Here is a 25,240-nt window from a genome sequence, read left to right on the forward strand (position 1 = left end):
TGGCTACCACATTCTGATAAGCTCCTCCCCCCCCCTCTCCTCCCCCTTAACTTGTATTTAAGAGCTTGCATCTTGAATCCCTGCCTCACTTGATGCAGCAAATCTGGCTGTGACGATCCCACCTGATGACGGAGACTTGTGTTGCCTCCGAAACGTCGTGATTTTATTATTTTATTTTTATTATTTTTTTATTTCATTTTTTACCTACGTGACTTTACCGAAAGAACTGGGAGTATAAGAGTATAAGTGTGTAAATCGTCAGTGCGTAGTGCCGTTAGCCCCTAGGGTTGTCCCCCCCCCCCCCCCCGCATGAAAGAAGTTGGACTCGTCGCGGTGCGGAAATCGTCAGTGCGTAGTGCCGCATGCCATGTTTAATGGGACGTCACTCAACTCGCAGAAAGTCCATAATAAATGGGGGGGGTGTTGGATCGCATAAATTTAAATGTGTCTTCTTGGTTCTTTCGGTAAAGTCACGTAGAAGGGAAGTAATAAAATAATACAAATTAAATAATTCTCACGACGTTTGCGTTGTGGCCGAAACGTCGTGAGAATTATTTTATTATGTTTTATTTTTATTATTTTATTACTTCCCTTCTACGTGACTTTACCGAAAGAACCAAGAAGATGAATCCCTGCAGTCACGAAAGCTTTACATCGAAATATAAATGTGTCGTTAACCCGCCACCACCCCCCCCCCGCCTTTATTATGGATAATATTGGTCGTGAAAGCCTGCAGCGTACTTGCAGTGCAGATGGAGAGCGAGTTGCCTTGGCAACTGCGTTGCTGATGCCTTCCCTCTCAGCCCCGACAGAGCCGCGGAAGAGGCTGTTAGCCATCGAGTCGATGTCTCTATCGGCGTTCAGGCCCGGACACGTGTAAATTAAACAAACTAATGGTTTAATCACTCTTGATAGATAAAGCACGGTGGGGAGGGTCCTTACAGCCAGTCCCCTCCTCTTCCCACTTAGAAGGCAGTCCAGCACTGGGCTCAGTCCACGTGGCAGTGTGGGTCATCCATTGGGTCTGGATTTAATATGTCTCTGTGTGTCTTTCGGTGTTTATCCCCCTTGTACGAGTGGTGGGTTTTCGTCAGGTACGCCAGTGTCCTCCCATCTGAAGCCAAACACTCGTTGATGACACTGGACATGAATCCCAATAGATGTAACTACACACAAACGTCTGCTGTGTTGCTTGTAGATATTTATTTTTAAAAAGTGCTCAGCGTTATCCAGACCGGTAGATCAGTAGAGTAGAGTCATCAATGTTCCCTGCTACCGTATGCCTCTGGGAGGCAGGACCCTCCTGAAAAAAAAAGTCTTGAAACTCGGTGACTTTATCATGGATAAATGCCACGAGTGCCATACAATTAGCAAAGCCTCACTGAACACTTCTTTGTTTAAATTAAATTGGTTACAGATCACAAGGTAGAACTCGAAAACCAGTCTCAGTTCTCCGTGCAGCGTTCTCTGGTAAATTATTGGGAATATCAAATATATTTTGCCTGAAGTCCATTGAGTGTTCCATCAATCATCACGGCTTCTCTGCTTCGCATTAATAAACGAAACTATTTTATTTTACCAGGTAAGGCCCACTGAGCTATTTGACTCTTTTTTCAGAAGTCACCTGCCCACAAATGATAGCTCAACGAAGTGGCTTATCATCACGTGGACATTTATAGCAGGCGAATACTCAAAACGCACGTTGATTCTACACGTGGAGGGGGAAACCGGAGGAATCGGAGAAAATCCACGAAGAGAAGACATGCAAACTCCAAATATACAGCAGCAGGCGTATGTGCCATTCACACCTGAGGTCAGATTCTGCGATGCGCAATGCGCTCACGTTTCATTATATCACGAGGGCACAGCGGTGCACGGGGTGGAGAGAGGGGAGGGGGGGTCGGGTGATGGTGGCAGAGGAGTGGAGAACGGTCCGCCAGCCTTTTTGAGAAACGCCACCTCCAAGCATCCGCTTAGGGATAATCCTCTGGGCGAGGGAGCGCCAAGACCTGTCCTTGACTGCAGATTTGACGCAAAGCTTGTGCCTGTCTCACTTCAGGTGACGGCTACTCCCTGCTCGAACTCCTTCTGTCACAACGTGGAATGGGGGGACCCCTCTGAGACATTTTCAAAATAGCCACATTTGTGACGCCTGCCTACCCTGCCTGTCAATATCAACCACCGTTCACTTCATTGAACAGTCATTAGCACCAACCCTGCATACGTATGTTGAACTTATTTCGTATCCTACGTAGCCAACCGCGTTAATCGGAGGTGTGGGGGAAGGACAACAAACGAAGCACAAAAGGTAGTTCTGAAAAAAATATTTTAAAAATTTCGATTTAAAAGTGCATAGCTCCAGTGGCTTCGTAATATCGGAAGAAAGAACATTCCAGACAGCCACAGAAGTAGATCTGAAAGCGCGCGATGCAGTGGCCGTCTTTGTTCGATGGCTGAGCAAAAAGTCGCTGCGAGGATGACATTATCCCTCCAGCTGTCGCTAATCTCAACCAACGACCATCATCCTCTCTTCTATACGTCACGCGTCTTGCTCAAGCCAACTCACTTGGGTGTCACGGTGGCGAGACGTTAACTACCTCGACTGGTATGCAGGAGGACGTGGGTTCGACCCCGACCCTGACGCCTGCTGTATATTTCTAACCACCAATTGATGAAGGACTCCACCACGCTGTTTTGGTCATGGAAATTGTTTGACTATACTTCACCACGCTGGTCAGTGCATGCTGGTTCAGGGAAGGGACGTTTATGTATTACTCGCCACTGATGTTAGGGAATCGAACTCGGCTTACCGGGCTGAGAGCACGACGCGCCAAACCACCGCGCCACCGTTCTGCGTTCCGCTGTTGTAGCTTTGTTACAAATCGGGGAACGCATCACTCAATGAAATGTAAATGACATTCCCTCGAGAAATTGATGCCGGAGGAATTGACCGGCGATCGCTCGAACCGCGTTAGGAATCGATCCCTGGTGAAACTGAACTTGCCGTGGCTTTCACGGGTCACGGTGGAAGTGGACGGGGATCGATGTTATGCACTGGAGAGAGAAGGAGGGGGGGGGGGGAGTTTCCACTGGACTCGCGAATAGTCCATCTCCCTGACAAGCTAAAAATCCGTGGTGGTGGTGGTGGCGGCAGGGAGCGGTAGTGTAACGGTTAGCGCGCTGCGCTACGAACCTCGGCCACCCGAATTAGACTCCTGCTCACGGCACAACACCAGTGACGATTATTTGAACTGGTCGTGCCCCCCCCTAGGTCGACTCAGCCTCAAATGAGTACCTGTGTAAACATCGCCACTGGGGGAGGCAAAGGCGTCCGGGCGTGGTGTTGGCCACCCACTCCCTCGTGTACCGTGCCGGCCTTCATAGGTGCTCGCTAACAGCACTTGCCCCAACAGTCTGTTAAGGCTACACGGGGGATCTTTGTCTTTGGTGGCAGGGACGGTCCTGGGTTTATCGAGGTGAGGCTTTCTGGGGGCCGATTAGCGCGCCCGACTTACGCATTCCGCTGCCCTCTAATTGTGGAAACGAGATAGGGGGGCCAGGGACTCTTCATCAAAGCCGATGGACACGTCGCGACAATGAACTGCGGCCTCGTGGGGAGAGAGAGAGGTTGGAGGCGGCGTGCGGGATTGACAGACTTGAGGTGCAAATGTCTTCTTCATTTGGTACGAACTTGAATTTGAATGCACGTTAAGGGAGCCATTCATTGCCTTGCGTGTCGCCGTTGGAAGACGCAAAACAGTGTTTTCGCGAAGGCTCCGTAACATCTTGATTTAAAGCTTTCGTGACTGCAGGGATTCATATTCTTGGTTCTTTCGGTAAAGTCACGTGGAAGGGAAATAATAAAATAATATTAATATCAAACAATAAAAATTCTCACGACGTTTCGACTGCAACACAAGCAATCATCATCAGGTGTGAAATCCACAGAAAGAAAACACTTTTTTCAAATTTTCTTTCTGTGGATTTCACACCTGATGATGATTGCTTGTGTTGCAGTCGAAACGTCGTGAGAATTTTTATTGTTCTATATTAATATTATTTTATTATTTCCCTTCTACGTGGCTCCGTAACATGTGTGTGTCAAGTGTTGGAGATTTTGTTTGTTCTTACATTTATTAGACAACTCGCTGGGGTTTCTATTACGATGTAGGAGAGCCAAACTCGTATAATTAATATCTAATGTATTATTACAAATCGAGTAACTTACAGAATCGTTATTCTGTAATGGTCAATAAAGACGTTTGTGGTCTGTGATCTCTGCGTTGTTAAAACAATAGCAACCTTATTGTGATTGGGTGAAATCCATCACATTGAGCTGATTTATTTTTAAGATCTATCACCGATTTTATGAAATATGTCAGGTGTGGCGTATTTCAACTTAAGACTCATTAACGGCTTCCTAAATGCATTTAATCAAACTATCATCCTGTGTGCAAGTTGGATACTGTGTTTTTTTAAGAATGTACACATTTTTATCCGTCAACACAATTATTTGTAGGGCATTTGGCATTGAATACACGACACTTACTCGAAATAAAAATAAAAACGTGAGTTGGAAGCCCAGTAATCATTCTAGTCCATGGGCCTGATCAGCCACCTTGGGTAGGACAACTTTATCGTAGTGGCTATTGGTGTTTATTTTGCTGTCGTAACTTGCAACTTGCTATCCGCCCACATTTGACATCTGTGAAAAAGAGCTTCATAGCTCACAGGATTCCTCCTCCTGCAGTCTAAATAAAGATCCCGATTTACATGGCAAATCGGAGTCAATTATGTGATAACCCATTCGTAACACGCGGTTATCACAGTTCACTATTAGTGGCCACGTGCAGACATTGGAACGGCTTAAAAGCTCTGCCGAATTTTGGCTGGCACCGACGAGTGAAAAATCCGCTCTGCACGGGCTCATGGACTGCAGTCGAATGTGCCACAATGTGCCACAGTGTGTCCGTGTGCACATTGTGCCTTGACAAACCCCGGGGGTCCCCAAAGCCCGATTCGGAAATCGCGGCTTCATATTTGATGCCGCCAACTCGACGTTCACGACGTGTAAAGCAGATTGCGCTGCATGCCGCAGCCTCAGGCTCCCCCGGCTCGTGTCGCCTCTGAACTTGTGGAACACGGAGGCAGAGGAGGAGGAGCGGAAGAGGCGAGGCAGGCACGAGGGATTTGAGTGTGGATACTCAGCGGCGCAGATTAGCTGGGTAAATCTTCCGCTGACCCCACCCCCCCCACCACCACCAAATCCTCGCCCTCGTAAATACGCATTCTACGTCATCGAGACAAGTGACAACTGGCCACCGTTTTGGCAGTGGCGCACAATCACGTGGTATTTATGAGTGCGCAACCGTATCGTGTACTCGTATGTTTGTATGTATGTGGAACTTCTTTCGCACCGTACGCGGGAAACGAGTTAGGGCACAGCAGCCCTCCTTTATTGAACTCTCCTTGAGATGTTTTCACCTGATGCAAGGACATAATCTAAATCATAATGATTAGCAATCAAAAATGTCCCCACCATCACGGTGGACCAAGCGGCTGAGAGAGAAAATTAAAGTTTTCGACATCGCCTTCTTTGGGTCTTTCGGTAAAGTCACGTAAATACATTCAAAGAACATAACAAACAAAAAACTACGACGTTTCGATCGCAACACAAGCGGTAGTCTTCTTTGAACCTATCTACATGACTTTACCGAAAGGCCCAAATGATATGAATTATTGCAGTCACTAAAGCTTTAAGTCAAGATTATTAGACACCGTCGTCATAGTAACTGTGAAATGAAACTACTAAAACAACTATTTTTATTTCACGAGGTAAGGCCCACTAAGCTGTATAGATATTTTTCACAAGCGACCTGGCCCACGAATGATAGCTCAACGAAGTGTCCTATCGCGTGGAAATGTACAGCAGCCAAATACTCTAAACACGTGTTTCTAAATGTGGAGGGTAAACCCGGAGGACCCAGAGAAAAATCCACGCGACCACGGGGGAGAAATATACAGCAGCAGGCGTCAGGGTCGGGATCGAACCCACGTACTCCTGCATACCAGGCGAGGCAGTGAACATCTCCTAGCCACCGTGGCACCCAAGTGAGTGAGCTTGGGCCGGACGCGTGATGGATAGAATAGAGGATGATGGCCGGTGGATGAGATTAGCGATGAGGTGCCAGTCGTCACCTCGTCGATATTTAACCTCCCACGCCACAGTCCAGATCGCTCCTGCACATGGAGTTGATCTCATCGCTCCAAGTGCGTTCGTTCCCTTGACTCGCTGACTCACCAATATTGGACATATGTGGGCAAAAAGAGCTTCATTGCTCATCAGATTTCTCCAGTCTTCTGTATGGTGTCACCAGTCTCATGTCATCCTTTCCAGCGCAGTGGCGAAGTTCGATCAAACAACTTCCACGACCCGCACGGCGCGAGGAAGAGGTCTTCGTCATCATCCAGCAGTGGACAGAGCAAAGACCAACACATTTACAATATATTGCATATAGACACAAAGACAAAGATCATCCCATATAGCCTGTAACAGACTGTTGAGGAAAGTGCTATTAGCGAGTAGCACCTATGAAGTCCGGCACGGCACACGAGGGGGTGGGTGGGCCAGCACCACGCCCGGCCGCCTTTGTCTCCCAAGTGGCGATGTTTACGCACCGCACCAGGTAACTCGCGTGTGGCTGAGTCGAGTGCACACGCGCACACATTGAGCAGCACTATGAGCCGAAGCAGTGCGCTCGCGTCTTGCGGGATTAAGCGCGGCTTGGCACGGAGGAGGCGCGGAGCATCGAGCGAGGTATGGTGAGGAGAGGGTGAGGAGAGGAGGAGAGGGAGGGAGGGCACAGGGGGTAAACGGTGGAAGGGTGGGGGGTGCACAGAGAGAGAGAAAGGCTGGCTGGGGTAAGGGGGTAAGTGGTAGGCTGGCTGGTTGGGTGGGTGTGGGTGAGTGAGTGAGGGGGGGGTGTAGAGGCCTCGGTGACGCACCCACGAGCACACACACGCTCACACACTCACTCACTCTCGCACACTCACTCCGCTCTGCGCCGCACCCGAGGAGACGTCGAAAGAACGTGACACTCCCGCGTTGAGAGAGGGCTCATTCGACTCAATCACAAACATCAACAAGTGAGTGACCTTTGTTTAAAACCTCATGTTCGCTTCGCTCGGCGTCTTTCTCCTTCTGTTGCGTGTCCCTCCTTTGTTTGTATGTATGTATGTATGAGAACGACGGAGTTCGATGCCCCGGCCACGGCTCACATCAGTGGCTCGTGATATCTGAATTCTGAAGCAGTTCTGCACAAACTGTTTCCCTCCCACCCTCGCCACTTCTCCAACCCGCACTACTGACCAAAGTGGTGAAGTATGGTCGAGCAACTTCCCACAACCGACACGACGTGAGGTGGGGGGGCATCCATCCAGCAGTGGATTTAATAAAGGTCTGCTGTGATTTGTACGTGCCTCTCCCCCAGGCAGAGCAGAATGGGGGGGGGGGGAGTTTTCAGGTGACCACAAACTTTTTTTCTATGAGACAATGTGACTTTGGTTGTGTTCGTTATTTTTTTATGGGCACCCGCTTCCAATTTGGTGGGTAAAAAAAAACCAAAAAAACTTCGATAGCCATCTACCGTCGTGGATGCGTCCCCGCAAGGAGTACAAGGGTTTGAGGTGTCTTGAAGAAACGTCTCGCTCGGCACTTCAAAGTCGGAGAGAAAAGTCGACCCCTTCCTTTCACCGCAGGCGCAGCGCGTCGCGCGCAACAAGTTTCCCGACAACTTTCGTTGCTGGTCGCGTTGCTTCATTATCCGCGAGTTTCGCTGCTGGGATTCTTCTCGACTTTGCGCGCGCGCGTGCGTGCGTGTGTTTGTGTGTGCACACACCGAGTCGAGCACTAACAATGTCACGTGTACCGTTCGTATACTTTAGCAAAAAAATAGTTTTTGCTGTGACGAATTCTGTGGCCTCCTGATTTATAATTGTCGATTAAATGAGGGAGGCAGCGGGAAGCTATAGGTCACTGGTGTCTGGTGAGCTGGGAGTGTGCAAGATGACAATGGTGCTGCATTTGGGCGTGAGGTAATGCCGTCTTGAAAGTTTAGTTCAACTTTTTACGCATTTGCGTAAAGTGTATTGAGCGCGGCATGTCTTCTGGTTGTGCGTGCACGCGGCTTGCGAAGTTACTTCGACGATTGTGAAGATTATTGAGAGCGTATTTGTTGTTTTTTGTATCACTCCCCTTCATCGATCAGTGCTCGGCTCGTTGGACATAGGATCGGCGTGGTGAGGATCAATGATGCCCATCTATCATGCGAATCGATTCCTTTTATCGGCCGTGCGCTCCTGCTTGCCTATCTCAAGTTTCCTCTTCAGATAGTCCTCCCCGCTACCTCCCTCCCTCACTGAAACGGGGGAGCGGTTGGCGCAGTGGTTAGCGCAGCACTTGCGCTGTGATGTTCCAGCGCCCTGGGATCGATTTCCCAGCGTACGGTTAAGCATCGAAGGCGGTGATCGCCTCGATTTTTTTCCCCCCACTAAGACCCTGAGTTCGTTTTGTTTCGCGTGTTGTATAACTGTATAGTTTGTCCTCGATGTAACACGTGGGTGGTTCTACCGTGCCCTCCCCACCAACCCCGCATATAATAAGAGAGGGTATGTTGGGGTGAGGAGGGGCGGCGGGGGTAACCAAAATAAATTGCGAACTTCATTTAAATAAAAAAAGAAGATAACCGCGCATCGTGAACAGAAAAAATTCCGACCGCGTCTCCACGCCGCCCAGAAACGCCACGAGCCTGGCAGTGCCCCCCCCCCACCCCCGTCTCTTGCTGCCCTCCACCCCCCGTCTCTTGCTGCCCCCCCCCCCCCGTCTCTTGCTGCCCTCCCCCCCCCCGTCTCTTTCTGCCCTCCCCCCCCGTCTCTTTCTGCCCTCCCCCCCGTCTCTTGCTGCCCTCCACCCCCGTCTCTTTCTGCTTCCCCCCCCCCCGTCTCTTGCTGCCCTCCCCCCCGTCTCTTTCTGCCCTCCCCCCCCCGTCTCTTGCTGCCCTCCCCCCCGTCTCTTGCTGCCCTTCCCCCCCGTCTCCTTGCTGCCCTCCCACCCCCGTCCTCTTGCTGCCCTCCACCCCCGTCTCTTTTCTGCCCTCCCCCCCCATCTCTTGCTGCCCTCCCCCCGTCTCTTTCTGCCCCTCCCCCCCGTCTGCTTCTGCCCCCCCCCCACTTCCTTGCTGCCCTCCCCCCCCGTCTCTTTCTGCCCCTCGCCCCCCGTCTCTTGCTGCCCTCCCGCCCCGTCCTTGCTGTCGCCCTCCCACCCCCGTCTCTTGCTCTGCCCTCCCCCCCCTCTCTTGCTGCCCTCCCCCCCCGTCTCTTGCTGCCCTCCCCCCCCCCGTCTCTTGCTGCCCTCCCCCCCCCGTCTCTTGCTGCCCTCCCCCCCCCTCTCTTGCTGCCCTCCCCCCCCCCGTCTCTTGCTGCCCTCCCCCCCCGTCTCTTGCTGCCCTCCCCCCCCGTCTCTTGCTGCCCTCCCCCCCCCATCTCTTGCTGCCCTCCCCCCCCCCGTCTCTGTGCCCTCCCCCCCCGTCTCTTGCTGCCCTCCCCCCCCCTCTCTTGCTGCCCTCCACCCCCAGTGTCTTGCTGCCCTCCCCCCCGTCTCTTGCTGCCCTCCCCCCGTCTCTTGCTGCCCTCCCCCCCCCGTCTCTTGCTGCCCTCCACCCCCCCGTCTCTTGCTGCCCTCCACCCCCAGTGTCTTGCTGCCCTCCCCCCGTCTCTTGCTGCCCTCCCCCCGTCTCTTGCTGCCCTCCCCCCCCCCCCTCTTGCTGCCCTCCACCCCCCCGTCTCTTGCTGCCCTCCACCCCCAGTGTCTTGCTGCCCTCCCCCCCGTCTCTTGCTGCCCTCCCCCCCGTCTCTTGCTGCCCTCCCCCCCCCCCGTCTCTTGCTGCCCTCCACCCCCCCGTCTCTTGCTGCCCTCCACCCCCAGTGTCTTGCTGCCCTCCCCCCGTCTCTTGCTGCCCTCCACGGCGCCACCGCTCCCACGCGGACTCCGTTCCCTTTAGCGGTGCTTGCGTTCACGCCTCGCTGTGGTGTTCGCACTATTTGTGCCCCCGACGGGTTACTGATTGCCTGAGCGCACACAAAACAATGATAACGTAAGCTGTAGCGATTGGGCTTGACGCTCGGTCTTCATGGAGATGACGGGGTTTTGGGTACGAATACGACCATATATTGTGGGCACCCCCACCCACCACTCACCCACCCACCACTCCCCCCCTCCCCCCCACCACCCACCCCCCACCACTCACCCACCCCCCACCACTCACCCACCACTCACCCACCTTCACTGCACGAGCCCAGCCTGTCGAGGTCGCGATGTATAAATGTGTGACAGTCGGTAGATTTGCGCAGCTGGATTGACGATGTCATCTTGACTTGCAAAGCATGCTGGGGTGGGTGGTGGGGCGTTGCAATTACTTCAATAATTATATCTTGATTTGAAGCTTTCGTGACTGCAGGAATCCATACGCTTTGGTTATTTCGGTAAAGTCACGAAGGTAGAAAAATAATAGATCACGACGTTTCGATCGCAACACAACCACAGCAAGAAAAATACTTCTGAAGTAGCTACTTCAGCAGTTTTTTCTTGCTGTGGTTGTCCCACCTGGTGACGATTGCTTGTGTTGCGATCGAAACCTCGTGATCTATTATCTCATTAATTATAATCAACAGTTTCCAGCGTCTGCGCCGCGTGTTTACCGGAGGAACGATTTCCTCTTCAGCTGATGGGCGCGGGGGAGGGGGCGGTGCAAGTGTTTGAATTGTGTGCCCGTGTCTTGTTGTGGGTGGTCACTCGCGTCTCGCGATCCACCCGTCCGTGACCAAAACTCCCCCTTAATGAACGCGCAGGTGCCCCCCCCCCCCACAACCCCCCCCCCACAACCCCCCCCCCCCCGGCTGCCGAGGCAGTGGCGCGTTGGTTTACCAATTAACGTCCATTTTCAATTAACGTCTATTGTCAATTAACGTCTATTGTCAACGTCTATTGTCAACGTCCAATTACGTTGACCGACGATCTTCCCCGTGCGTGTGTGGGTGCCAAGCACGCCTGTTCGCTCTCCGCGACTTGTCACGAGGAATCTCTAAAGTGCTTCCCGAAGCCGGCGGGGAAGGGGGTGTAACAGCGAGGACGCGCCTGAGGTTACCGGTTCGGTTAATTGTTTACCGGTTCGGTTCATTCTACTCCCGGCACGCGGCGGCCAATTGGAACAATGACAATGGGGTACGTTTATCAACTCCCCGCTCCTCCCCCCAATTCTGCTCTCCCCCCCCCCCCCGCAACTCTCTCCACGGTGGCGAGATGTTAACTACGTCGCCCGGTATACAGGAAGTCGTGGGTTCCATCCTGACCCTGACGCCTGCTGTATATTTTGAGTTTGCATGTTCTCCCCGTGGTCGCGTGGATTTTTCTCTGGGTCCCTCCGGGTTTTCCCTCCCGCTATACATTTCCACACGGTAAGCCACTTCATTGAGCGATCATTTGTGGCCAGGTCGCTTCTGAAAAAGAGCTATATAGCTCAGTGGGACTTGCCTGATAAAAAAAATATATAAAAAAAAGATGGGTTCGGTAATATATATAAGCACACAACGGTAAGTGGATCGGCAGGTTGCGCGCGATGGGGTAAAGTGTGGGTACCCCCACCTCTTCCAAGAAGCGGCCCTCTAGGATGACTCTCTGGATTTTGCCCTCTCGCGGACGCCCTTCTGCCAGCAGTAACATGAGCAAGCAATTGCAGATCATCTACTTGTTGAGACTTTCGCCCATCAATAGGAATGTGGGATTTTCCCAAACCGGCTTAGTTAGGGCTGCGAACAGTCGATGAACGCCGCTAAGTTCTCTTGCCGTGAGACATCGGCTCCCCCGGTGGCAGGCCTTGGTCCCGCCATGAATTAATTCATTGATATTTGACGCTCGAGATTAATGGCAGATAACAAAGCCAAACGACTGCCTAATGCACAGGGGTCACAACAACAACAGGAGGAGCAGCGGCGGCGGCGGAGGCAGCAACGGCAGCGCTTGCCTGCGATGGGTTTCGCCCAGGGGGGGCCACTCAAGCCTCGCCCGCTCAAATTCGACCGTCGGCTCGTCTTTGCGATGATGCACCCTTCACAAAAATTCCCCCTTTTCAAAGCGGAGCTTTTGTTTTGCGGCATGCATCCTCGCCGCTGCTGCTGCTGCTGCAGTCGATTCACAAAGTGAAGTCCACAGTCACGTTAATAATGACTCCACTGCGAGGGGTTCCACCGCCGTGCTGGGAACAGCTTCAGCAGCTCAATGCACTGGGTCTCAAAACTATTTTTTGCATTCCGTTTCCTGCATTCAGAACGTTTGGCCAATTCTAATAATTAGCGATGGCCATATGGAAGGAAACTGCAGTTCCTGAAGAAGCTCCCAACACGTGGAGCAACAACGTCGGACAACATGCCGAACAATACGAGGTAGAAACCTAAAACACATTGGAAGGATAGTAATTGTTTTGTTGTTGATTTAGGCACGAAAGCATTGTTGAGTCTCAAGACTATTATTCTGGTGGTCCCTGCACTGGGATATTTGGGCAGTTGCAGTGATTTGCACGTGGTAGGAAACAGGAGTTCCCGGATAATCCCAATGCATAAGAGAGGTGTAAGACGTATAGCTCCACGCAGGTAGATACGATTCTACGGATGACGCATTCCTCTAAATCATCTGCGCATTAAAATGGATAACTACAGAGAATTCGATCTATCTAGGGATTTAGTCTGTACAATCATTATCCATATGCAGTGTATTTCACGGAGCAGTACAATGACATGAAGAATAGCCACGAAGTGATGCCAATTTTTTCTATGAAAAACATAATCCGGTGCACTTTTAAAATGACTAAATGCATTCAACAGTTACAATACGAGAGAATCTTATTTTTTTGGCAGTGCTGAATACGATTAATATATTTATCATCGTACGAGCATTTCCAGCTCAGCTGCAGCTTACCGATGAAAACGCGGACAGCACCACTCCATGTTTTGGCTATTTGCTCAACAAACATACAACGGGCAGAGCACATATGTTTCGTATCTTTCGACCCGCTGTAAGCCAAAATAATTTGTTTGGAGAACAAGCGAGACGCTTATTTTCTTGTTTTGTCAAGGAACCCAAACCACCCCCACCCACACATAACGTGGGTTTCGCCATCTGGCAAGAGATCTGTTCGGAGAATACGGATAAATATTCCGAACTGTTCCTCCACGCACTTACTAAGCAAAGAAAACATTTGCTTGCGAGGTAAGAAAGTTGTGTTGGGCGTGGGTGGGGGGGTGAGATTGCAAGCCGTGTGCTTGGGTGCCCACTCGCTCCCCACCAAGAGATGTGGCTCTTCTGAAAATTGTTTTGGAGTGCAGGCTTTCCCTAAGTGCATTTGCGACCATGGGCTATGCAACATGTGAACCGGGGGGCGGGACGATGACTGGTGCTGAGTGAGAGAGGTCGTTCCAGCCCGCCGAAATGAGGGGGGTGGGGTGCATACAATGTCTTGGTCTCGTCTGTCGAGAGATTAGAAAATTCGCGAAAATTGGTGACGTGCTTGTTCGCTCGCTACATCCCTGGCCAAAGCAGAACAGTGTGGGTCTCTGACATTGTCTCGGCCTGTGGAGCGATTGAGAATAAACTCGTAGCCTCCTGTTGCTGCTGCTGCTGCATTGCTGTGACGAACGCTGTGGCCTCTTGATTTATAATTGTCGATTAAATGAGGGAGGCACGGAGAGCTATAGGTCACTGGTGTCTGGTGAGCTGGGAGTGTGCAAGATGACAACGGTGCTGCATTTGGGCGAGAGGAAATGCCGTTTAAAGCATCTTATTTCATCTTCTTGGTTCTTTAGGTAAAGTCACGTAGAAGGGAAATAAGAAATTAATAATAAATATTTTTTATTCTTTTAATAATAAATATTTATTTTTATTATTTCCCTTCTACGTGACTTTACCGAAAGAACCAAGAAGATGAATCCCTGCAGTCACGAAAAGCTTTACATCGAAATCTTATTTCGTTTCAAGGACAACTGCGATATCTCTTTTAACACAACATTTTGCACATGCTCACAGGGACCCAACTCCAGCCTTTAGGTGCGAGTGATCGCAGCGACATCAGCGTCACTTGTGAAACATCTTATGCCGCACTCACTCTCCTCCGCGTTCGTTGCTTGTTCACCACGTGGAGTGTTTTTCTTTCTTGCCGGGTGCAAGAGATTCGTGCACCACGCGACTAACGCCATCGACCTGAGTTTGATCTCCAGCCGTGGCAAGTGGTATCCGAATCGGCCTTGGAAGCCCCCACATTCTCGAGCCCACGCCGACCAGCGTGTGGCAGAGGTCGCAAACGGGTTTTGATTCCTTACCCGTACCCGGCCGCACCAGGGTCGCAAACGGGTACCCGGGTACCTGTACGCTACCCGTACCCTACCCGAAATGAGTGACAAACGGTTACTCACCGGTGACTCACGGCCTACCCGTACCCGGCCGCACCAGGGTCGCAAACGGGTACCCGTACCCGGCCGGGTACGGGTAGCCGGGTATCGTGTAGGGTACGGGTATCGGGTACCCGGTTGCGACCTCTGGCGTGTGGTGAAGTATGGTAGGACAACGCCCATGACTGACGCGGTGTTGAGAGGCCTTCATCCGGCAGTGTATTGTCAAAGAGCTGTCCTGTCAATGTTTATTTGTATAATAATTAGGATTATTTTACTTGCGGAGGATTCAAATGTTTCGACATGGGGGCCGGATGTTAGGGCATCTCGAACGGAACAAAGCAAGCCTGGTGTCATGTCGTGTTATTCTGACTTGAGATTGGTCCATTATAGTGCAAGACCACAGGCCATTACAATGTAACGTAACTTATAATGATCATATAACTATACGTGTGATCAATAGCAGCCCATATGTAAATCTACTGCTCGATTAGGGGCTACTCAATGCCTCCGTCAGTCAGTAATGGGGGTTGTTTGAACATATTTCACGCGGGCAGTATCGTATCGCTCTGTTGCTACGTAGCTCCGTGATCTGTTTTAATAGACATACCGCGCGACTGCAAAAACCAATGCAGCCAATATGTCAATGTATTCTGCTGCTAAATTTAAGATAAGTAAATAACCGTTGCTTTACTGAAAAAAAGAAATCATTAAAATAATCTCTTTGAAAAAGACCTATACTGCAAAATAAATAAATTAAAAAGCAAAAATTGGAGGCTAAAACGCATCTTATTTTATCACCATATTTGGCCCTCGCTGTGAGAAAACTGCATTTTTAGAGACAAAAAAAATGCTGGTCTCCGTGCACGTGTCTGGCAGCAATCACTCTCCACAGACACAGCGAGCCCCAGCAGCCTACCTTGGGACAATTATGGCTGTGTTTTATTTTAGAAGCCAAGATTGAGGTCTCCTTTTTCAGAGATTATAGTTCGGGTCAATCGTCGCTGCACTGCAGACACACAGATTCCAGCCAGTTCTGTGGTAACCAATCGCAAACGCCCTTCGCGGGCGTGCGCGGAGCCCAGCGTGGCAGGGCCCAAACGGTTCCCTGTGTGATCGGCCTTCCGTGACCAAGACGTGATCGCAAATCAGTGGCTTCGCATGGGAATGATAACAAAGTGGTGAGTTTTTATCGAGATTATAGTTTAGAAATGTGCACCGTGTGATTTTCCGGCCAAGTGATTCCTCGCCCCATCTGAAATTCCAGATCCGTATCTGCGTTGCGAAATTCAAATTTCGAGCTGAAGTTTAAAAACACATTAAAGTTTATTATTTTGTTTTATATATATCTGCACAATTCCTATCGGAAGTGTGCCCACTCAATCATGTTGCTGCCAAATCTTGCAACTGTGGTGGAGTTGTTGGATACACCGTCTCCAAGTCATTCGATTTGGGTTTTTTCACCCTGAATTTATAAAAAGTGGATAAGTTATTGAGAGGCCGAAGTAAATCACCAATTTGGTTTCAATGGAATGGTTATCGTATTTTTGTGACGCATGTAACGATGCATTCCTCATCCACCCATCAAATAAAACTGATAGTCTGTAAGTGTCGATCATTTTCAAGCTGTGCATGTCTTGTGTAATTATTTCACCTTAACCCTGCAGCCATTGGAGGGGCTTCGTTTACTTTTCAACAGCAATAGGACAATAATGTTTTCATACAATCGTGACTGAATTGAAACAATTTATCAAATCGTGCAGCGAAGTCACGAATTACGGAGCTTCTATTTTTCTCTCTGCAATTTCTTTCCCATCTAGAATTTCTGTGACGTCTGAACCAATTCCCCCCACACCCCTCACTAACTCCCACTGACCAGCAAAAATATCATCGAACAACCCGTATGACTCGCTCGTTACGGCAAGACGTTCATCCAGCAGTGGATTGACAAAGGGGCTTTCCAAATCTGTCCTTTGCACACATCCTTTATTTGGGGGACGGCCTGAGCAAATCACGCATGACCGTGGGCAGCGGTGCTGTAAATGCGAAAAACCTTCACATCTTGTCAGATTACGATCTTCAAGGCTGCCCGGCGCGCACAGAAATATCCGTCGCGCGTCTTTCAGCCACTTTGTTATAATCTGCCCATTGCTATGAAATGGCTGTGACGGCGCTACGTGTCCGAGGAAATTCTTTCGCCGGGTTGCCGTGCAGGCCGCCCATCGTCCGCTATTAAAATAAGCCCCCCCGCCCCTACACCCTCTGGCCAGGAGATGGTCTCGAAGCACAGCCAGGACTGACATCGTTCATGTTCGGGCGCGGATTACAAGGCTGACGTTTACATAAAGGTGGAATCGGGCAGAATATAAACTGACAAATGATTGTTGCAGTGAAGTGCACGTTTGCAGACGTTGTGATAAAAAGGGCATTTCCGATTTAAATGTGTTTTTTTTTTAAGGTCTAAAATTTAGACTGAAAAGTTGATCATCTCTGTTGCCCATCGTGAGGCACTTGCAAATTCCACATTCCCATGGAAGGTACTAGTCTTTCTATATGACAGCCTCTGGTAACTTCATACCAAGTGATCCTCCTTATACTGACCCCGGGAGATGATGAGACCTGAGTTGACCTTGGCCGAGATGTGAACTCATGACTGATGATCGGGGGGGGGGGGGGTCCTGAGGCAAGTCCCGATGTATCGATTCATCGATTGTACGTGAAAGAATCGATCTTCACACAAATAATGAGAAAGAATACAATCGAGGAAATGGTAAAAAAAAATTATCATGGCCATCAATCGTCACAATTAATCCATTTACCAGAGAAGGATGAATTTAGAAATACCCAAGTATTTTGTATTTTACTCTGAGCTGTTCCAGGCTGGAGTCACACGCGGGGGCGCGTGCATTGACCTGCGCGTCATCGTCTGCCACGACGCTTTGGGATTCTAAAGGTGGGCCCGTGCTGTGCGCCGTTGGCTCGCTTTCTGGACAATGTCTGCGCCGTGAGCATTCAGCTACGGGCGGGGGCCACCCAGGGAAGTCGCCTCGGTGCCTTGTGGGACACAAGAATGGGGCGTCCAAGCGTATTAGGAGATGGGAGGGAGGGTGCCGGTGCTAATAGGTTCGTAGCTGCATCGTCCGCATTCTGTCCAATAGCCCAGTAGTAAAGTGCTTTATGCCGGCCCGCAGTAAAGAGCTGTTAAGAAGCCCTAATTAACCCTGTGGTTAACTTTGCCTTTTCACCCCAAACTCTGCTTATAATTGAGGTCATTACAGCAATAGAGTGGGGGGGGGGGGTTAGAATTCTATGTATAAGTCCAAACCTCCATTCCTTTTGTTGTTGCAAAGACTAAGGGATGCTGTCGCAGCGGTTGTAATGGTTAACACACCGGAGTGGCAATCCGGAGGTTTGCCGATTCCATTATTTCTCACGACGTGACACTTAAAAAAATGGGTTGCAAGTTTCTGAAATCCTTCCCGGCCACCCACCCGCCCGCTCCTCCACCGCCACCCCCACGCATCTGTCCACCCAGAAACATAAATGCGTAAACGGTCAATCGTCAGGTTCCCACGTGTGGCCCTGGCGTGGGAGAGTCGGTCAAGTACCCTCCGGAGCCGCCCTCGAGTGGCGGCCCTTCCACCCAAAGTGGTGCGGTGCAGAAGAAATTCCAGGGCTGCACCCTTTCCCCCTCGCCTTTTGGCAAACATCGGCAAGGGACGCGGCAAACTGCAGTCGCTTGAGACAACGGCGTTGCCGCAGTTCTTGCTCTCTCGTCGCAGCGACGACATCGGCAACGGGGCCCTCGGCTTTGTGCGCGGTCGCTTGTCCGTGTCGAGGAGACGGATCGTGCGTGGGTGTGGATGGCCCGATGGGAGCGGTGGTAATCTTGCGCGCTGAGATACGGTTACTCGGACGCATATGATCGTGGTGTTGTTTCAACGACAACTCGTGCATCGAGAGTAAAGGGTTGTTGTTTTTTGGGTTAGATCGCGTAAACATAAATGTGTCGGTAAACCCTCCACCACCCGCCACAGCCACGTAGGAAGATTTGTCACGTAAACAGAACGTGCCAATCGGTCGTTACTTCAGCACACCGGTGCTTTGGAGAGTAAACACACAGCATTACCAAGTCGAGTTCGACGTTTCGCTGGTAATTACACAATCAGCTTCATAGGGCGATGAGCCAAAATTGGCTTATAACTCGTGCATCTTGCACATTTCACGTTTATTATGATGGTTCCTGTCTGAAGCCTCTTCACGCAGTTGCTATGAATGTTTTATTACTGTGTTGCCCATAACGAACTCAAATCCTCTGTTGTGAACTTGAGAAAATATATATTTAGATTTTAAATCCAGCGTCTCGCTAAGTTAATCCTCATTTCCTGCTTAACGTCGTGCAGTAGTTCGGAAATGCCGGCTGATACAAGGGAATAGAATGGTGGTGCAGTGGTTAGCATGCCATGCTACAAACCCAACGACCCGAGCTTGCTTCCTGGCCACGGTTGCCACCAGTGGCAAGTGACATATGAACCGGTCCTGGGCTAACCCTCTCTCCCCCCACCCCCCCCGATCACTAACCCCGCATTGACCAGCATGGTGAAGTATGGTCAAACAGCCTTCATTCAGCAGTGGATTAGCTGTGCATTTTTTTTAATTACTCGTTATAGGTGGGCATTTTACATTTTGAGCAGAGAAAAAACGTTCAATTCATTCGCGTGCACATGTTGCGTCTGGATGTCATCGAGACCCACCCTGGAGCCTTCGCCCGTATGAGATATTATCAGTCTGGGTCACATTTATGCTGGCCAGTGTGACCCAAAGTATTATTTTTCAGGCCCTCGGATCAGCGATGACTTTTCCATCTGAGCGGTGTTCTCTACATTTAGAGGCAGCTGTGACCAGATCGCAGGGGATGCGCTCGCTGTCGTCAGATCTCTGACGCTAAGCAGGGTTAGAGTCTCCTTGACACTTGGGAAAGGAGATTTCACTGCGAATACACCAGATGTTGTGGGGCGTGTGCGATGGCCAGTATCTGGCAGGGCAACAATTGGTGTGGGGCAAGGGGCAAGACTGGTTTCCTTTGCGATATCACACGGCGCTAATGTTAGCCGTAAGCCACGGCTGATAATCAAACTTTGGCCGGCAGGTTCACAGTGTAAATAAACGACACATCATTACACCGCTTCATCCCTATTATGTCTTGCATGTTTTTTTTTTTAATTCTGGGTGCTCCAGCTTCCTCCCACACGAAACCAAGCACCAATTAACCGGAACTAACCAAACGTCCCAATGACGCAGGACCCTCCAGAGTGGTCCTGATAATCGGCAGGCCCTCCTGGATATCAAGGACGATTATGATTATTATGATATGAGTCACGACTTAGCTTCAGGGACCCGCGCCGTCGTTGTATGCACGCACACCGGACGTGTGGTCAAACGGGGAGGGGGACGACGACGGGGGATCATGGGGGATGTCCACCTCTTGATGTTAAGTGGGGGCGATGCACCTGGATGGCACGGAGGCAGACGTATAAACGGTTGGCGGCCGACGAGCTTCGGGAAACCGAAGTTGTCAAATCCGCTGGCAGCGGGGGGCAGTTGCGGGGGGGGGGGAGCAAGCCCGGCCGCCGTTCCGCTTTGCTGCAAGGGCCAAAAGTCCCCGGGGGGGGGGGGTGCCGGCGCTCGAGATTAATGCCAGGATGTGTGGGCATAATGGGGGGGGGGTTATACTTTACGTTTGGCAGCAGGAGATGGGATTTTGCCAACAAAGATGTCCTTTCTGTCTGCGTGTTGAGTAAAAGAAGAGCCTCGGGGAACGCTGGCATGCTGGCCAAAGCCACACATGGCCACAACAGTGGCACCTTTCAAGACGTGGGAAAACATTGATGCGCGCGCATGTGTGTGTGTATGTATCTATGAACATATATACTGTGTATATATATGACTGGCAGGCCAAAGCTGCTCTTGGAATTATTTAATTATTAATGGCTCACAAATAGTAAAATTAAATATTAATTGATACCATAATGGCTTCATGTACAATGTTGTATTATTCGTGCGGCCTTGCGAGCAGCGGTGTCTGCTAATATGCCGTCTCTCATGGATACGGCTCACGTGGACCGAAGGAGACCTTTGTTGTGTCGTTGTAATATATTGACATTATCCGTCTTTTGCGCAGAGTACACGATGCATTATTTATCGCGCGTTCTTTTAATGCCCACCAAAAAAAACCCATCTGGGAATTAAGCGGAGCGAATAAAAAGGGGGTGGATGGGTGGTTGGGGGGGGCAGCGATCCCGTATTTGGGGCCTTTTTTGCGTTGGGAAATCAGCAGCGTTCGTAAAGACGATGCAGTCTTCACGAACGCTGCCCTCTTTGTCCTGAGTGGTCACGCAACTTGATCAAATTCTGCAAGAGGCCTGAACTCGCGGCTGCCGCTTTTTCAAGTAGCAACACATACGGAAACGGGGAGACAAAGGCAAAGTCGACCCCCCCCCCCATAGCTTTGACGGACTGTTGGGAAAAGTTATGTTTGCGAGCACCTACTAAGCTTGGACGGGCACACGGGAGGATGGGTGGTTCGCTCCACGGCCGGCTGCCTTTATCTCCCCAATTCTGATGTTATCCGCACTGCGCCATGTATACATTTAAGGCTGAGTCGACCCACGGGAGGCCCAAGACTGATTCAGAGATTCATCACTGATGTCGGCCGTGCAAGGGAATCGAACTCGGGTCACCGGTTTCGTGGCGTAGTAGACTCACCAACTACGCCACAACCGCTCCCCAAAAATAGGATGTGGGAAGCCACGCAAACACACGCACGCGTGGACACGCAGGGACACGCACGCGTGGACACGCAGGGGGCACGTACGCGTGAACATGCACGCACGCACACGCGTGGACACAAAATGAGAGTAACAAACGGGAAAGAGGGGCGAGGCAGGAGATCTCTTTTAAGCCGACGGGGGGAATGGATCTGCGCTTTGTTGGGCTCGGAAATTCTCGGGGCCGACCTCCGGCTGTCAGACGAGGCGCTGCGCTCGGCGGCGGCGGCGGCGGAGGAGGAAGAGCCAGCGTGAGGCTCCCTTGGAGAAGCCTGACAAGCGTGATGGATTAAAGGGCCGAGCCAACAGCGCCCCCCCCCCCTCCTCCTCTCAGCGTAGATCCGCACTACCCCCCCTCCCCTCCTCTCCTCCTCACGCCCCATCAAAACCCCACGGCCACCACCTCGCCAACCCCACCACCTCACACGGCGATTCCCTTGCACAATGCAAACAAGGGATAAGAAAAGACAGCGGAGGGGGTCAGGAGAATGTGGGGGGGGGGAGGCGGGGTGGGGGGGGGGGCGGTGGTGACGGCAGGGACGGTGGGGCAAGTTGCGGAGGGGAAGAGCGGAGCGGATTTCAAGGGAGCTGTTTATTTCAGCCTCAGTGCATCACAATCGCGGAGGATCAAATGAAGAAAGAGGAGAGAGAGAGAGAGAGGGGATAAAAAAAACAGCTTCATTGAACTATGCTTGAATTTCAAATGCTCTCTGGTAAACTGTCAATGGATCAGGCTCAACCCTGATGGGTGCACAGTCGTGGCGAGATAATTGCAGTACATTTTTCTCTGCCTGAATTGGCACACCGCCGCACGAAACAAACTGTCATTGTCCCCTCTTGATTTCACAGTTATCACTTTCGGATCCGGGGTTGAGGGGGGGGGGCGGCTAGGTGTGACCTTGTATGCCACGGGGTCGGGCTGCGATCGCCGCACATCTTCAAAACTGAAGGCACATGGGTGACTCGCAGAGGGAGCACCACTGCCCCCCCCCCCCCCCCACGATGAAAGCGCTGCCCTCGACATTAACTGTGTAGCGATCGCCTCGCTTCGAGTTGGGATCTGCCCAGACCAGTGTTCTACACTCATTTCCAGAGGTGGGGAAGGGGGGGGGGAGGCACTTTTGCCGAAACGACATCATCGGTTTGAGGGTCCGCCACACCATTTGAAACTATTTTTTTTTGACAGCACGATGGTGATGGGGGTATTTTCACATGTTGTGTATTGTCGGGGGTCTGCAGGTCAGAGGTCGCACTCAAGGCCACCAGGGCCCGCCAGTGACACGTGGGGCTTGCAATGAAGAGCACTGGCCCAGATCATCATCCTTACAGATCGATCAAATGAGACGTGCTTACCCAGTGAGCATGGAACGTTGGGCCAACGTTCGTCCAATGGTTCCAACCACATGTCAACGATGGAGAAACGTTGCCTGTGGGCTGCCATCGGTAGTCGTCATACGAATCGACTGGCCTCTGTCACATGATTTGGAATTTCCACCACTGACAAAGGCCCTCCAGTCAAAGTGAGTGGCTCCTGCTGCATTACAAGTGTTGCGCACACTTTCACTTGAACATTCGAATAATTTAGCTTTTCATTCATTCAACTATTGACATTTACGTGTCAGCCAACATGGCAGTGCAGGAGGAGGTGGAGCAGTGATGCAACGGTTAGCACACTGTGCTGAAAACCTGGCAAAACCCAAGTTCGACGCCCCCTGCCACAGTTAACGACAACGGCGAGCGACATCTAAAACCCGCCCTGCCCACGGAACGCACATTGTCCAGCACGGCGAAGTATGACCCAACAAACCTCTTGACCGACGCGACGTGGGGAGGCCTTCATCCAGTAGCGGATTGACACTGCGAGCTGTAACTGATTTTCATCATCATTGTAACAGTGCAGTGGCGTATTGCAGCGTTGTTCAAGAGAGGGAGGCGAGAGTGGTTGGTCGTCAATGTGACAACAATGGTTTCCTGTCCCGTCCCCCCTTTTATTTTGTGCGAGTGCCCTTCCGTGACAACTTTGGCAGCGACCCTGGGAGCCATTTTTATCCAGAGCGTGCGCAATAAGGTACACCATTAGGCAACCACCGTCAATAATACCCAGTCCGCTCGCGCGAACAGCCAGGCTTCTTTATGAGTGTAAAACTCAACCAAGTCAATCCAATTTATTTTTCCTTAACACGTGGCACCCTTCTGGCACAAATCTGCCACCAAAAAGCTTTTTTCCCCCCATTGCACTCCTAGATGTTAAATTTCGATTTAAAGCGTTCGTGACTGCAGGGATTCATCTTCTTGGTTCTTTCGGTAAAGTCACGTAGAAGGGAAGTAATAAAATAATAAAAATAAAACATAATAAAATAATTCTCACGACATTTCGGCCACAACGCAAGCAGCCGTCCGTCTTCACCCGAGGACGGCTGCTTGCGTTGTGGCCGAAACGTCGTGAGAATTATTTTATTATGTTTTATTTTTATTATTTTATTACTTCCCTTCCACGTGACTTTACCGAAAGAACCAAGAAGATGAACTCCTAGATGTTATCATCCGCTCTTTTCTTAGCTTGGGGAGCTGCATGTATGCAAGCCAGTGTGGGTGCAAGCTCACGGTGATTTTTCTATTTCGTCGTTTTTTTTTTGTATAATATCACGCTTGTTTCGCTACTTCTCGGTAGTGGGGCAAAGTTGACGTGAACGGCTGATATTCTTAGTGACATGCCTGCCAGGATGGAAATGGAGATTATGATGGAAACCGCTTCTGTGTTTTTTTATGGGGATTTAAAATGTAAACAAGCCCCACACACAATACTAGGAAACCGACTTTCCCTGTGCCCCTTCAGTCTGAACTCGCGAAAACGCGGTCCTTGAATAACTTCTGTTCTAAACTCATCCAACTGCCAGGGAGTAAGTAATTGACCTTTCTCTTAATGGGTTTCTCTCATCCCGCGAAGCAATTTATGATCTGTTGCAAGTTTGCAGACCTTTGCGGCATGCAGATCAATTTAAATGTAGCCGCAGACAATGAGTTATGTCATTGCCCCGCTATAAACGGTCTTATTCCACTGCGCTTTGGTGATATCTCTTGACCATGATGTACGTCCGTTTAACTATCAGAAACGGAAGCGTGTGTTAGGCTCAATGAAAAATGTGAACGCTGCAATAAATACTACTTTTATTAGGAAGCCACTCTTACACCCAGATTGAAAACCCATTTCTTTTAGCGCTGCTTTTTGTGTTTAGTTTATTGTCCTTCTCCCGCACCTCCTGATGTGCACGGTTGTCTGCGTACGGTGCGAAAGAAGTTCAACGTAAGAAAACAAAACTTTACAGTCGAAACAAACGTAGGGGCAAGAAACCCGCAATCGGTGGCAAGACTTCAACCCAATTCTGCGCAGCCCTAAGCACAAAAAGGCAACCCAATTGGTCGTTGTTTACTCTTCAGCTTAATCTGCAAGTAATCTGTCACGAAACAACCCCAATGATGGGATTTATCAGGCGCCAAAGCTCTTGCAGAACCGCCTCCCGTGGAATCTCCACATCGGCCAGTCTCCTCGCACGCCCCTGTTCGCCGATGATGATCATGCCGCAGACGGTTCCGATTAAACTCGCAGATACATCTCTTGGGGCGGGCCTTGTTCATCGAGGACGATGCCTATTACGGCGTCGCAAGCTGTGCTGGATCTGCTGCGGAGGGCCGCACGACCGACGGTGTTCGTGCGCCAGCGGCGTCGGCCGCTCTGCCGGCCGGCCGGCTCCCTCTCTCTGGCCGCTCGTTCGATCACGTGCCTTTGGCGTGCCACAAACTTGACCTCTGAACCATTTCCCACGTTGAATATGTATTGTCTTCTTCTCCCCCCCCCACCAAATTCATCCTCCCCGCCCCCCACCAAATTCATCCCGATTGTGCTTTACGCCACGTGACTG

The 25,240-nt window shown here is 50.7% G+C and overlaps 1 protein-coding gene across 1 annotated transcript in view; it reads left to right on the forward strand.

Annotated features, from left to right (window-relative positions):
- Window positions 1–6,982: 6,982 nt before the first annotated feature.
- PTN (pleiotrophin) overlaps window positions 6,983–25,240 on the forward strand; it is an 87,287-nt gene continuing 69,029 nt past the window's right edge. The window contains exon 1 of the mRNA XM_061564300.1: window positions 6,983–7,146. The gene's annotated coding sequence lies outside the window, so the exon portion shown is untranslated. The remainder of the gene's footprint in view (window positions 7,147–25,240) is intronic.

Source organism: Lethenteron reissneri, chromosome 33 (genome assembly GCF_015708825.2).
Source record: "Lethenteron reissneri isolate LAM-NWPU_2019-01 chromosome 33, ASM1570882v1, whole genome shotgun sequence".
Taxonomy (NCBI): domain Eukaryota; kingdom Metazoa; phylum Chordata; class Hyperoartia; order Petromyzontiformes; family Petromyzontidae; genus Lethenteron; species Lethenteron reissneri.